Source organism: Juglans regia, chromosome 1, assembly GCF_001411555.2.
Source record: "Juglans regia cultivar Chandler chromosome 1, Walnut 2.0, whole genome shotgun sequence".
NCBI lineage: Eukaryota > Viridiplantae > Streptophyta > Magnoliopsida > Fagales > Juglandaceae > Juglans > Juglans regia.
Genome location: NC_049901.1, coordinates 41,116,109 through 41,128,332, shown reverse-complemented (window position 1 = coordinate 41,128,332; position 12,224 = coordinate 41,116,109). Strand labels below are relative to the sequence as shown.

At 36.6% G+C, this 12,224-nt stretch overlaps 1 pseudogene; it reads right to left on the bottom strand.

Annotated features, from left to right (window-relative positions):
* Positions 1–2,458: 2,458 nt before the first annotated feature.
* LOC108995592 lies at positions 2,459–5,971 on the bottom strand (annotated as a pseudogene).
* Positions 5,972–12,224: the final 6,253 nt, after the last annotated feature.

Genomic DNA, 12,224 nt, shown 5'->3' with positions numbered 1-12,224 from the left:
GTTGACTAGGTCTATGGAAGGAGTTGAGAGATTTAAGGGATGAGTGATTAAGGTTTGGCTAGGATGGCAAGTCAATGGTTGACTAGAGAGATTTTAGGAAGAGTGATTTAAGGAATTGAAGAAAAGTTACAATTCCTTAAATTAAGAGATTTGAAATGGAATTTGAATTTGAATTTGAGGAAGTCAAGATTCCTAAAAGGAATGAATTACCTTATAGGGACTTGAGGTGGGCGGCTAGGGTTTTGTGGAGGGAAGTCTTATGATGTGGCCAAATATGATAAGTGTTGTATATGGCTAGGGTATTGTGGATATGGAAAGATTTATGGGCAAACCATTTATGGTAAGTGAGACTCACAACTAAGGCAAAATGGAATGAGGAAATATTATGGTGGTCGAATATAGATGGAAGACAAGTATGAGAAGTGGACTTAGGCTAGGCCAAGTTGGATGATGGGAAGAATTTATGGAAAGTGGCAAACACTTTAGTGGTCGAGAATGAGAGTATGGAAGGATCAAATGAGCAATCGAAGAATAAACACCAAGAACAAAATGATGAACACTAAAAAACAAAGTAAAATACTTAAGAACTTGAATGAACAAAAGATAACAAATCAACTAATGATTCACAGATTGCACAATAGTTGAAATAAACCTCATGAATTGATAACTTGATAAAAACAAAGATAACAACAACTTGGATTCACGAATTGCATCAAGTTGCAAGAACAAAATAAATGAATCACACCTATTCACAAATTGCAATGTGCGATCCTCTCTTTGAGATAACAACAACTTGGATTCATGAAATGTCTAGCACCGATTGTTGATCTCCTAAACAAAATAATCATCCTCTAAAGAATCTCCAAAAGATGTAAATGCAAAGACTAAGAGATCTATTTATAAGAATTATAACTTGAAAGATTCCAATAGGTCCCTTGAAAAATAAATAATTAAATTAAAATAAACAATAAGCAATAACATAGTTGGCATGGGCCAAGTTGACCCATGGCATACATGAGCCCATGGGTGGGCTAGGTTGGCCCATAGTATGGGCCATGGGCATGGCTAACATTGTTAGCAAGGTTGCTGGCATGTGGCTGACATGGCCCAGGCAGGGTGCCTGGGCGCTAGGCGTGCTGGATTGCGCGTGCGCGTGGGGCGCTGGGCTGCGCGCGGGACTTGAGGGCTGGTCTACTGCACGCTGCGTGCGTGCGGTCCAGGCTGGGCGTGCTGCGTGAGCTCTGGGCATGGGCGCGCTGGCCAGGCTAAGTGTGCTGGTCTAGTCACCAGCCTTACTGGGCATGTCAAGGCTGGGCCCATGGCATGCCCGTGGGGTTGCTGTGGGGCTATCCAGCCTTCTCTCGACATGGCTAGTGGCTTGGTCATGGGCCACAAAACATGTGGTCCTACCAACCCCTCCCGGGTACAAGTAGCATTTTTCTTTTTAATATTATTTTGTTTTGAAATTTGAAAAAAATTAAATTATTTTTATGTTTTGTTATTTAGAGTACAAATTGGATTCTCAAAGTCTTGATAATTTAAGTATAAAGTAAATGACGGGTGATAATCAAGGGGTGAAAGTATAATTAGCATTTTATCTTATGATGCAATCGCTTCATATTACCCTAATGGAGAGCGAGGAATCCAACATGTGAAATATGAAGCAAGAGTGCCAACAGAGGTCCAGATCTAACCAAAAGCAAACTCATTAAAGACGTTGTGGCATAGTGTTGCAGTTGTACATATATGTCTGGAAGGCAGTGTAATTTCAAAGTGGAGGCGTGAGATCAGGGGTAAAATCCGGTAGACCAAAATACACAAAGTCAATACATTGAGGTGAACAGGTTGATCACAAAAGACGGCAAGATCGCTGAATGGAAAATAGAATTATAAATTTCAGTGATATCAAGATTTTCCATCTATAATTTGATCTCCAATTTGACTAAAACCTGAAAGTTGTCACTTACTTTTTTAACTTTTACCATGAGACTCAATTAATCACATCAGGGAAAGAGAAATTGATATCATGTCATTCTAATTTGAAAATCCCCTGCTATGGGAGAATACTATAAAAGGCCTCCTCCTCTTTTAATTTCAAGCAAGAACACCCTATACTGCAAAGGAAATTTCTATATGTTTCAATATGCTTCACAAAAACATATTGAAATGAGTTGAGTTGTGAATAATAGTATTTTGTGGGTCCCATTGAGATGGGTTTAACATTTTTAGATTGAAATAAGTTTAACTTTTTAGGTTAAAATGTATAAAATAGGTTGAGATGAGTTTAACTTTTTTATGGAAAGTTGAAAAAGTAATAGGTCTCATCAGTGATTGGTTTGAGATGAGTTGGGAAGAGTTAGTTCGGTTCAACAACCAAACACAAGTTAATCACTAGATCAAAACTTGGTTGTGTTACCTCCAGTGAAAAGGAAAGCTTTCATGCAACAACTTAACGTGCTTATTTTCCTTGGAGTTTATAATATGGATATAAACAGAATCCAATAAAACCAAGGTATTGGCCAAGAAAATAAGATCAAATGGCAATGTCAAGAGCTTTGCAGAAAAATAAGATCAGTAGCATTTCATGCTCACCAAATGAAAAGGAAGCCCACCAAACAGTAGCCAACCAAGCCCAATTGTAAGAAGACCCTACAACAGAATTGGGGGTCAAGAATAAAACTATTGAGAAGAGCTGTTGGAGGGCAGAAAATTGAGTATATATATGGTACAAACCAGGGGTTTGCATGCCCAAGGACTATGCTCACAAATTACCATTAGTGCACAAAACCAGAAATTTAGTTTGTAGCCAATCCTAATGTCTCATTAAACTAAATAAACATAACAATTATATCAATTTCACCAAGTCAGTCTGCCTTTTTTAGAAACAAACTGAACCAACAGCATCAAGAGAATATCAACCAACCTGCTGGCGATTTGTCCATCCAAGGGAGGGCAAGGCAGAGGCCTTTTGATTTCCCGTCTTGCTAAGACTATAGAATGTTTATGTAAATTATGGTAGAGATATAGTATTTTTCACTGCAATATGGTAAAAAATGCATGAACTTTGATGTAGCGATTGGAAGTTCTGGTAACCAAAATATGACTTTAAAGACACATCTAATCTAATGTTAGCCGAATATATTAAGCTTGTTTAAGAAGTAATTGGTTCAGATGGTCCAACTAACAGATTAGTAGTCTATGGCAATTGAGAGTCGGGACCCATGACCTCGAATCCCTTTACTAGCCAAGAGGATATGGACTGGAAAAACTATCTAGATATTCATCATAGTAATTACAGTCTAGAAATTTACATTGACTAAAAAGTAGCTAAATAATCTAGTTTAAGGTGAAACAATTGCATGAAGGCCACCAATTTTCAAGAAAATAATGGTAATATTCACATATTCACATCAAGATTTAAACAGCTTCATGTCTCTTTTTTTTTTTTTTTTGTAGGGTATCATGAAGTTGGAAACATATACTGTGTACCATCAAATCACCACAAATTGTCTGAGTGAGAGCTAAATTGAGAGTTTTATTAAAAAAACATGCAATAGTTTATTGAGAAAGCCATAATACAGGAAAGAACCATCATTGCCTGCAAAAGATTCCAATGCAGCAATTTTAAAAGGGAAATGCTATATCTCCCGCTGGGAGCTCCCGCTTGGAGCTCCCGCTGGAGATTAGTGTATTTTTTATGTGTTTTTTTTTAATTATTTTTTATATAGATTTTTTAATAATTTTAAATATTTTTAAAAAATAAAAAAATTCAAAATATTATTAAAAAATACTTTCTTAATTACGAAGTAAAATAAAAAATTATAAAAAAATATTTTTTTATTTTACTTCGTGATTAAGAAAGTATATTTTAATGAATTTTTTTTTACTTTCTAATTAAGGAAGTATTTTTAATGATGTTCTAAATTTATTTTATTTTTTTAAAAATATTTTTTATTTTACTTCATGATTAAGAAAGTATTTTTTAATATATATTTTTTTACTTTCTGATTAAGAAAATATTTTCTGAATGATGTTTTAAATTTATTTTATTTTTTTAAAATATTTTAAAATAATAAAATATCTATATAAAAAATTATTTAAACAAAACACATGTAAAATAACACTACACCCCCAGCGGGAGCCCCAGCGGGGGCTGTAGCATCACCCATTTTAAAATTAGTCCAGTCATATCGTTCACCAATACTGTGACACTCATTTGGAGTACTATGGGGTTATAAAGCCTTCAGGTATCTAATTTAAGTGTGAAAGGAACTAAAACATAATATAAAAGATAAGAAATTAGGTCTTCACAAAACCAATATGAATTTATGATTTGGACTCATAGACTTGACAGAGTCATTTGGAGGAACTTAGAAATGCTATCTAACAAGATAGTGATGTGTTCTTACCAAGAGAGAAATTCCAAGGAATGCTGTTATTTTTTTTATAAGTATGAAACGTTGTTAATATTAGAACACTATTATTTGACAAACTTCAAATTGAAGTATGCATCCCCAAAATCTGGTTCACGATTGTCAATATGTTACTAATTTATGTACTAAGAATATCTATTCATTTCAAGATGAGGATATCAAAAGTATACATAAGTACTAGGGGGTTGGGAACTTGGGGGAGGGGGAGGGGGAGTGGTGTACAATACTATGTGGTGAAGCATATAGGACTCTAACAGTGCTATTGTCATTGGTAACCAATTGGTTACATTAAACTCTCAGGTCGGTAGTTGTTTGAGTGGTAGTTGTTATAATAATACTTTTGTTGCTGAAGAACTTAACAGGGAGCATTATTAGGTAGGACAGAAGACTTGAGAAAATTAAGAAAAGAAGCGCTTGCCGATTGAATAACATAATTAAAGAAAAGCAAATCATATCCACCAGCAGAAATACGAAAGAACATGAGGGAACTTCAGCCTTGGCATTTTTTTCAGGCATGCACCTGAAAACTTCTATGCACAACAATTCGTATATGAACAACACCTGAAAGCCAGAGGAGAATTATATGAGGAAAGTTTAGTCACTTGTAGGTCCCCTCTGATTGATGTCAAGAATAGCAATATTGGTCCACATGTTATTCGTACCATCATAAGTAATTGGATTCTCACACTGAGTACATGTGACTTCAATTTGCTTCTTTCACATAAAATTAACTAAAGATCATGCAAGTTTGTTAAAACATCTTACCATTACACCACATAAGACCAAAGGTATTTAGGCCACTGGATTTACCTGCAAGAATGGAGGATATAGAAAACTAATAAAATGAAATTCCTAACCATCCCATAAATGAGACATAAGAAGCATAAGATTGAAAATATTACCGATTCGAACAATAGAAGCAAGATATATTGCTATACAGATGTTTGCCATGAAAACAACAACATAGGCATAGACATCAAATGACAAGTCCTAAGCTCCCGCAACAAATAAACCAAGTATAATTATCCCCACACTGATTAAATACTTGGATTTATTAAATTGAGAAGGGTGTACGCAAGATAAATTGCATCAACTGCATTTTTGCAGAAAAAACTTTGCTTGGTTAAGCAAGTGTAGAAAATTATACATACTTTCTTGATTTGTTCCAAGATTGCAAGATATAAAAGCACATTCAATGAAAACAATCATCAAATACAGAATAAAAAATTTTTAAAAAAACGAAGTTCCTAAAGAAAAGGCCCAATAATGATGATCACACTCATGGAAAAAAACTAAAAAGGATTGAAACATGAGCCATAGAAATAGATTTAACCCTCAATATAACTAAAAACTGCTAACAAAATAACCAGAACAAAGCCAGAAATCCGTAGTAATAATATTATCGACAATGGCATATATCCTTTTCAGTGAATATCATGTAAAAGAACATATGACTAAATAAAATTTCAGCAGCTTCCTACTTTCTTATCCAGTGCCAAATCCACATTTGGGCAATGGCTCACCATGAGGAGAGCCATAACTGCTGATGTGGGCCTAGAAATCAAATGAGAGTCTGGCTCGTACAACTCAGGTGTTAAGGATGCTACTAATAATCTCCTTTGCTGGTTGTTGTACACAGGTTGTGCAAGAAGGAATTATGAAGACGCATGCATATACAAGATGAAATCAAGTGCAGCTAACCTGTTTGATGAAAGGCCTTAGCCACACCATTTGTATTGATAACGATTTTGCTTCGAGGGAAAATCAACCTCCTTACAAGAAAGCACTACAGATTCTATTTAGCCAAAAGTTCCAGATTGTTCCTCAACATTCTCTCCACTCTCCTTTTGTACTGACAGCATCTCTCATAACAGAAAGTAGAAATAAAGATAAAATAACAATGAAAGCAACAATATTCAAATGACAGACCAAACCAAAAATGCACAACTTCAACTAAAATAAACACCAGCATTTTTTATTCCTCTCAGCTTCAAACGGCAACATATCCCTTTAACTCACATGCCATCGTCTCTTCAACAGCAGCCCACTACGAACCAAAAACATTTCAACACGTCGATTCTTACTTCAACACTTCACTTCCGTAAGTCCACTTCAGTTCATCTTCACATTTTAGATCTAGGTTTTCCCTTTTCATCGCCGGCACCATGACAACCCCCATTCCTTAAAAACGCCTTGCCCACAAGGTATGGGTAAAGAGCTTGAAGCCTCCACAGAAGTTCCCAACTACTTTCTTCCTTTGGTAAACCCATCCATTTCACTAAGACCTCAGTCACAGCTCTATCCCCTTGTTTCTTCAGGCGCCTTTCAATAATTTCCTTTGGTTCGAGTTGCACTTCTCCCATGGAATCTGTCGGAAAAAGCGTAGGCAAAACTTGTACATGTACTCCCAAATGTTTCTTCAGGCACGACACATGAATAGTTGGATGAATCAGAGAGAACTCCGATAGCTTCAAACGGTAAGCCACCTTACCAATTTTCTCTTCTATTAGAAAAGGCCCATAAAATCTTGGGACTAATTTCATGTTGTGCCTTAATGCTAGAGTTTTCTGTTGGTAGGATTGAAGTCTAAGATACACCCTTTAGCAACTCAACCATCTCGAGAGACTCTTGGTAACTTTGTTTTAATTCTTCAATCCAAAGGAGTGTAGGAAATGAGATTATAGCCGAGCAACCAGCCTCTTGTAATTCCCCTTCCCTCCTTGAAAGGGCATCAGCCACTTTATTTTATTTGCCCTTTTTATACTCAATAACAAAATCATACCCCATTAGCTTGGTGATCCACTTTTGTTCGGCATCGGTTCCCACCCGTTGTTCTAACAAGAACTTCAGTGCTTGTTGGTCAGTTTTAATGATAAAAGGCTGCCCAAGAAGGTACGGCCTCCACTTTTGTACAGCCATCATAAGAGCTAATAATTTCATTTCATACATTGATAATAGCAAGATCTTGCCCTTAAGAGCCTAGCTTAAAAAGTAAATAGGCTACTCGGAATGCATTAACACTGCCTCTATCCCCTTCCCACTTGCATCACACTCAATCACAAATGGCTTGCTGAAATCAGAAAGTTTTAGGACCGGTGGGTGGGAAATAGCTTGCTTTAAGGCTGTAAAAGCCTTGCTGGCCTCCATGTTCCAAGAAAAAGAATTTTTCTTGAGTAATGAGGTGAGTGGAGATGCGATAAGACCATAATTCTGGATGAATTTCCGGTAGTATCCCGTGAGCCCTAGGAATCCTGGTAAGGCCTTCACATTCTTGGGCTCGGGCCACTCTACCATAGAAACAATATTAGAAGGATCAGCCATTACCACTTTATCATTAATAATATGGCCCAAATAGTCAACTTCATCAACTGCAAACCGACACTTAGATTTTTTTGCATACAAGCAATGTTGTTTCAGCATGTTTAACACTTCTTTTAGGTGACCCACATGCTCCTTCCAAGATTTACTGTATACCAAAATGTCGTCAAAGAATACAAACACAAATTTTCTCAAAAAATGTTTGAAAACATTATTCATTAACCCTTGAAATGTGGATGGAGCGTTGGTGAGACAAAAAAGCATCACCAAGAACTCGTAATGTCCATCACGGGTATGGAAAGCTATTTTAGGAATATCACTAGGCACTACTCTTACTTGATGGTAGCCTGATCTTAAATCGAGTTTGGAAAAAATCACCGAGTCAAAGAGTTCATCTAGTAACTCATCGATAATGGGAATAAAAAACTTTGCATTTATCGTTTCCTTATTAAGTGCCCTATAGTCCATGCAAAGTCTCCAACTTCCATCGACTTTATGAACCAGCAAAACAGGGGAGGAAAAAGGGCTAGAACTGGGTCTAATCACTCCTGATCTCAATAACTCAGCCACAATCTTCTCAATTTCAGTTTTCTGGTAATAAGGGTATCGATAGGGTCTATTTGTTATGGGTTGATTTCCCTCTCTAAGGACAATTTGATGGTCATAAGTATGAGGTGGTGGCAACCCTTGGGGTTCATCAAATAATGTCTTAAACTCCTCTAACAGTTCAGAAAATTGCCCTTCCACCAATTCATAATTTCCATTAACTTCTCTTTCACATACAATCTGTAAAAGAATGCCCTTCCCTTTAGCCAAAGTTGCATTCAATAACTTTTGGCCATCCTCGACAACTAAGGAATTCAACTTCAATCCCTTGAACTCAATGGTTTTACCTTCGCACACAAAGATCATTAGGAATTTCTAAAATCCCAAGTTATGGGGCCCAAGGTCTCTAGCCATTAGACTCCAAGCACAATGTCATAGCCAGCCAAATCCAATAAATGAAGAGGAGGGTTTAACAAGTTACCTTGCACCTTTTACTGGGCTGTCCTGCAGATTCCCTAACTGCTAAGGTTTTGGCCATTTGCCACTCTAACTTTTAAGTTCACTGAATAATCAACAGGCAGCTGCAATTTTGCTGCCAAGGTTGAGTCTATGAAGTTGTGGGAGCTTCCTGAGTCCACTAAAATCACCACCTGCTCACCACCAAGAATTCCCAGTAAGCGCATCGTTCTCACCGAGGAGGTGCCCGCTATAGCAGCCAATGAAATTTCCAGCTTGTCTTTACTACTAGTTGGTGTTTCCAGCGCTGGTTTTTCCTCTTTTTCTACAACTGGCAGCTCTTCTTCTTCATCACACAACTCCTGATTCACATCCAATAGATAAATACGAGGAGTTTTACAAGTGTGTAGAGGGTTCCACTTCTCATCGCAATTAAAACATTAGCCTTTGTGTCGCTTTTCATTCATTTGCTCGGAAGAAATTGGTTTAGCACCCCATAGGTTTCTTCCATTTTTTGGAGTAGTCACTAGAATAGGAAACAATAGAATAATTTCTCCCTCCCATGGAAGTGGTCCTTTCCCCCATCGATTTAGCAACTTTTCTTATACTTGGAAGGTATTCCTCTTGCATCTTTGCTAACTCATATGCTACATTTAAATTCACAGGGTATAACATACGAACTGGGATGTGGATCTCATCTTTTAAGCCGCTAAGGAAGCAGCTCAGTTTGTGAGCATCAGAAAGACCTCGTAGGCAATTGGCCAACGCCTCAAATTGGTTCATGTAAGATGTCACGGTACTGGTTTGTTTCAGCCTCGTCAACGCCTCCATTGGATCGTCATAGGCCGTGGGTCCAAAACGTAGCAGTAATGATCTGGAAAAAGCTTCTCAGTCACGGCATAACCCTCCATCTACAACATTTTGGAACCATACTAGGGCATCTCCTTCCATATGGTAAGAAGCCATCAATAATCGTTGAGGCAGTGGTTTTTGGTAGAACTCGAAGTAGTGATTGGCTTTAAAAAGCCATGCAGCTGGATTAACTCCTTGGAAATGAGGGAAGTCAAGCTTGACCCCTTTGTTGGCTTTAACCAGGGTACGTAACATATCTTTCATTTTCTGTACATCAGTTTTGAGCTCCCTGATATAAGCTTTTACTGTAATAAATTCCTGGTGGTGTTGTTCTAATTGAGTTTGTAAGGTTTCTAGGTGTTGGTGTTTGGATCTAGTATTCTCAGCCATGGTAGTGATGGTTCTGTATGGTTTTGTTTGGGACTGTTTATGGGTAATGGGATGGATCTGTTTGGCTAGAGTTGGGTTTGGATGGTAGGACCAATAGTCTCTTGATACCAATGTTAAGAATGCTACTAATAATCTCCTTTGCTGGTTGTTGTACGCAGGTTGTGCAAGAAGAAATTATGAAGACGCATGCAGATATAAGATGAATTCAAGTGCACTTAACCTGTTTGATGAAAGCCTTAGCCACACCATTTGTATTGATAACGATTCTGCTTCGAGGGAGAATCAACCTCCTTACAAGAAAACACTACAGATTCTATTTAGCCAAAAGTTCCAGATTATTCCTCAACATTCTCTCTGCTCTCCTTTTGTACTGACAGCATCTCTCATAACAAAAAGTAGAAATAAAGATAAAATGACAATGAAAGTAACAATATTCAAATGACAGACCAAACCAAAAACGCACAGCTTCAACTAAAATAAACACCAGCATTTTTTATTCCTCTCAATTTCAAACGGCAACATATCCATTTAACTCACACGACGCCGTCTCTTCAACAACAACCCACTACAAACCAAAAACTCTTCAACACTTCGATTCTTACTTCAACACTTAACTTCCGTAAGTCCACTTCAGTTCATCTTTACATTTTAGATCTAGGTTTTCCCTTTCCGTCGCCAGCACTATGACATCAGGACAAAGGCCAACCAAAGATTGAATCCCAAATCTAAATTTAACTCAGTGCCCTCATTATTCAACCAAAGTATTTAGCCTTCCTTTTGCTTTGAAAACACCCAAACAGAAAACAAGTTATCCTCCACAGGGTGGAATTCATTTATTGTTTTGGTTTATGGTGAACCATCTAATCAATGTTCCCATTATTTTTTCCATATCAATGCACCATTTGTTTCAACAAATGCCTCCATTTTTCTTCTTCTTCCCTCTTTTAATCTCCACATATCCATTTCATTGTCGTCGTTTTAACTCATTGTTTCTAAATTTAATCTTCCAGCTTCTTATAAGTAAGATAAGTTTTATTGATGAGCAAAAGACACATGCAAGCACAGCCTTGATTCGTCAAACAATTTTGATTAACCAAATACACACCTCCAAACAAATTTTGAAGTCATCATAACTAACGTCTATTGCATTTTCTTAGCAACCAAGTAGAGCATATCCAATAAAAAGTAGTACACAAACAAACCATCAGAAAGGAAAAAGATGGGAAGGGAAAAATGAACCTGTTGAAGCCATGTAGGAGATGGCAGCGGAGGCTTCTTTTCTGGTCACCCGACAGTTTCTGATTCTTCTCCAAAACCATAGCCAAAGTCCCAGGCAAATCTCCAAAAAGATTGGGATTTACTGTGCATCAGTTACTATTTATTCTCAAACTCCACACCTATAGTTTTTCATAAAATGTGATGTGTTTTTCATAAAATATGTGGATATTTTTCATAGGATGTAGGGGTGTAGAGTGGTTAATATTGGTTGATGAAAAGAATTTTTCTAAATGATTTTCTACTTCTTAAGGGATGCTTTGACTGTAGGGGTGTCAATATACACGACTCGTGAATTCAACACACATAATTAATGAGTTTAGGTTTGATGCTAACATATTCGGGTCAAAACGAATTGTTAAGACATGACTTATTAACGGGTCAATCTGCTTAACACGAAATCAACCCGTTTTGATCCGTTTATAATTTATTTCAAAATTAAAATTTTATTATTGTTTAAGTATGAGTGTCAAATCGTATTAACGAGTCATGTTCGTGTGGTGTCAATACATGTATATTATACTATATGGGTCAATCTGAACACGACCTGTTAAATTTATCATATCAAAATCTCAAACCCTGACATGATCTATTAACATAACGGGTCATATCGTGTCTACCCATTTTGACCCATTAGTGAATATTACAAAATATGTTAACACGACCCGACCCATTTATGTAAATGGTTTGAACAAACTCGAAATTAACCCGTTTGACCTTATTAAGTTTAACATAATTTTATATAAATATTAAAATCACAATATCTATAAAAATATATATATAATTAACTATAAGTCCAAAATAACAATCCAAATAAGAAAAATATCAAAATTAAAATTTCAATAATTTTACTTTTAGATATAAGGGTATAATTGTAATTTTAACTTTCTTAACGGGTCAAAACGGGTTGACCTGTTATCAACCTGTTAAACAATCGCATCTTAACGGGTCAAC